Genomic DNA, 4,231 nt, shown 5'->3' with positions numbered 1-4,231 from the left:
CCATAGACTTTGCATGTAAACCTGCTGCTCCTGACGCTGAAATCGCGTTTGGTGTGAACGCACCATTAGGAGGGGAGGCTAGACCGTCCAAATCCACAGCCTCTTTTTTTCCGGTCTTCCCGGTCTACCAAGGACCCGGCCTGCCGAGACCGGGGAGTCTGGGTCCTCCGGAGGACCCGGCCTGTCGTTTTGGACACAGCCAATGCCTGCGTTCGCCCCCTACTGACCTACGGCTGAATCACAGGCATTCATACAAAAGTCTCAATCTAATGTTGTTATAACGTTTTAATTATGTGTTGTTATAATTCGGACATGTAACTAATCTATATCAATCAAAACATTATTATAAAACATTTTTATAATTATAAAAAGAAAAACATAAAAATATAGTGTTGTGCTCTTAACATCAGTACTAACCTCTAATAACTATAAATTTCTTCAATCCCCCTTTTCACACGGCCAAATCATGTGAATTAAAATAAGAAATTTATAATAAGCTATATGTTCGCATTAAGGCACAAATGTGTATGCAAATTACCCTAAGCGATACAGCACAATGTGGAAAATTTGTAACATCCCACCCCCGATATAAAGTAATATGATCCATTTATTCCACCCCAATCAAAATAACATAAAACAACATATTTGAAGTATGTTTCTTAAATATATTTATTTTACATTTTGAATATAATCCTATTAAGCACATTCTATCAATAATATATTTAAAATGTATATCAGAAAAATTAAGCATATTTCAAATATACATAAGTATATATTTTTTTTCCACCTGGGAGGGACTGTTGTTTTAATCTCAACAGTCATTTAATTCAGCCTTCACTATAGCCTAATACTATTGCAGTACCTTAGTGTGAAGTAAAACATAAAGTAATAAAGTAGCATAGAGTAAAAAAGGATATTGACAGCTAAAATTGTACTTCTTTACTAATTATAATAAACCAAATGCACACGATCATTACAGTATATCAAAAGTATAATGTTTGTGATTTTGAAATACAATTTAAATACACTTCCTATACAAAATAGTGCACTTAAGTGTGTTATTGGTATATACAAAGCTTAAAGTGTGCAAAGTATACTTGAAGTTGTCTCACTTTAGCACGTAATAGTAAAACACTTAAAATTTTGATTTTTTTTTTCACAATTTAATTACAAAATGTATTAGTATAAAATTTGCTGTTCCAAAATAGCATGCTTTAAGTATACTGATATTAGTCTGGCTTCAAGTATGCTAAAGTTTACTATACTTAGTATGTTTCTTTTCACCTGCGCTAGCTCGGGTGTTAACGCTATATGGCCATGTGTATTTACTTGGTGCTAACGTGAAAGCTAACTTGCTAAATTGAGTTTCTTCTTCCATGTCCCATCTCTTCCATCCACAGTTTCAGTGCAAGCTGAGTCATTTCTACATTCTCCTGTCTGTGGCCCTCTGGTTTCATTAGAAAGGTGCTGATCATCAGATATTGTCCAAGTTTAACCTAACCTTCAGGGTGGATAAGAGCTCACACAGCCTCGCAGTGACCAAAATAGACAGGATCAGACATTAGCTTTTTAGAAGGGCAGCTCAGGTTGAGTAATTAGGAGCCAAAGTTTATGAAGGCAGGAGAAGAGAGGAGGGACAGTGGAAATACTGTATTAGAGAACGGCTGTGGAACTGTAAAGGGAATGACCAAAGAGTGCTGGATCGCAACAGGAAAACATTTTCTTCACATAATTCCAGGTTTCCATGAATAATTTCAGGTGGAGTGTCACAATGACAGATTTCGCTGTGTTCATCTGAAACCTTCTCCGTGAGCGTTAATGAGGCAGCGAGGGTTGGGTAACTTCAGCGCCGTGCTAGCTGAGGTGGCGCTTTTATTTATTTATTTTTTTAATCGCTTTCAAGTTCTGTGTGAGTGTGTCATCGACTCCCAGGAACCCAACGCTGTCATTTATCTGAGAGCTTCAAATACATGTCTTAGGCTTCAGACACTAAAATGTTTTTGTTGATGGTTTACATGAACCCGGGTACAGTGGCACACACGTACACGTCTTCATGCAAACACACACACACGCCCTCAGACCTCGATCAAAGGCAACTCGAAGAACAAGCTCAAACGCAGACTTTTTTTCCTTCTATTTACCCTCTTTCTATTTTACCATAAAAGAATACTGTCTTCGAAAGAGCACTATGAAGAGTGGTATATCATTTTCATCTTTAAAAACTGAATGTAGCCTGAACTATTTGCATAAATGCCCTTGAAGGAGAAAAAAAAGTACAGGTGAAGAGGAGGAAAAGAAAAATCCTATTTTTTTCCGAGAGCTTTGACAGTAAAGAAAGGTCCCTGATCTCCATCTGCAGTGAGCCTTTGAAGAACTAAATGCATTTTTTTATTATTATTATTAGATCCCAAAACGAAATGCTAAATCCCGTTTTGGTCTGGCATTATTTCTTGTGCTTGTGCCCTCTAAGCACTATTCAGCAGAAAGAGACAGCGAGGATAGGCTATAGATGTATGAGATGTGCTGTTAGTCCTGTTTGATGTTGCAACGAGGCAGCAGAGAATCCAGAACCAGTGTCTGGGGTTTGAATGAGACAGTCATTGGTGGAGAGAGGCTGAGTGAGAGAGAAGCCAGAGACGAGTTTTGATCAAAAAATAGACACAGATGATAGAATAGAAGGGCAGATGCTGTGATGGAAGTCAGAATTATATTAATAGATTAGATCCACCTTAGATCTTTAACTTGCATTTGCTAATCAAAATTAGCCAGTACAGAAATTAAGTTTTTACCAGGGGCAGAGACAGAGTATATACTGGGGGTGGTTAGGTTTAAGATACAAAAAAGAGTAGAAGTCAATGAACGGTGCTAATGAGGATAGAAATACAAACTTGTGTGTATTTAAGAAAGCGTGATAAATAATTGCATTAGGTGATGCAAACTACTGAACTGCTGAAAAAGCCTTGGCAACTTGTTTAAAAGTCTAGTTCTGCCACTGGTTTTCTCCTAACTTTCTTGTATTTGCCCAAGAAAAATGGACCACATTGTGCTACGACTATATCAGATAACTCAGATCCTTCGAAATAAACCCAAATTAATATTTTTTATCCTTTTCTACTCAAAAACGTAATAACTGAAGTATTTCCGACAGAAAAAAAAAAACAATTAACGTTTCTGCTTCTTAGCTGTGTCAGGAATGAAACTACCTGAAATGTCACATTACTTATTCATTGAAGCAAATGATGTTGTGATCTTACCTGTTATGCTCTTTAGACCTCTGGTTTATTAATAAGGTAAATTGGAGATTTTTCGCTGCTGAGTCAATGCTTTTTTTATTTGTACTATTTTTGCAGTAGCAGCAGAATATGTAAGAGCCCTCGATAATGGATTTCCATGAACTCCTGACTCTATAAAGAGCAAGGAGAACAAACCATCATTGTCTTTCTCACAAATGAAAAGATATCCATCCAGACAGTAACCCATCCACAGTCAGTATAGCCACATTGGTTAGCATAACTTGAAAATACATATTTGTTAAAGTACAGTGTGTTCATGAGTGCTGAATGAGTACTAAAATTTGTTGAAAAAGCTGAAAATGTCTTGTTAAAAGCTAAAAAAGAAAAAAGCTGAATCCTAGTTAAAGGTGAAAATGAGCAAAACATCTGCTAAAAGCTACAAAAGTATTAGCTAACGGTTAAAACTATGAAACCCTGGAATAATACTGAAATTAGCAAAAGGCTAGTTAAAAGTAGCAGATAGCTAAATGCCAAATTAATAAAAGGCTAAATCACATGGCAGACAGGTCTGGCAATGATGGCACTGTTTTTAGGATGGCATGCCACAACTGGCCCAGCTGAGCTTTGGTTTATGTGGCACTAAACCATTCATGGACCACATTCGGACAAATCATAGGGCATTGTGTGGGCCAGAAATTGATCAGAATTTTGCTATATGGGAAAATGTAGCAGAACCACAGCAAAAACCCAAATAGAAGCAAAATGATAGCTAAAAGTAAAAATAAACAAATAAAGAAATAAACAAATAAATAAATAAATAAATAAATAAATAAAAGTAGGCAAAGTTATAGCTAGTAGCTAAATGGTAGCAAAATAGCAGTTAAAAGTAGCAATGCGTAAGATAAAAACAGCAGCAAATTGTCTCAAACCCAAAAGCAACATAGGATTACAAAATATGCAGAAACAATTTTAAAAAGAACAATATTTTTAACTGAATT

Source organism: Austrofundulus limnaeus, unplaced genomic scaffold (assembly GCF_001266775.1).
Source record: "Austrofundulus limnaeus strain Quisiro unplaced genomic scaffold, Austrofundulus_limnaeus-1.0 Scaffold536, whole genome shotgun sequence".
In the NCBI taxonomy this organism is placed as follows: domain Eukaryota; kingdom Metazoa; phylum Chordata; class Actinopteri; order Cyprinodontiformes; family Rivulidae; genus Austrofundulus; species Austrofundulus limnaeus.
This window is presented reverse-complemented; position numbering follows the sequence as displayed.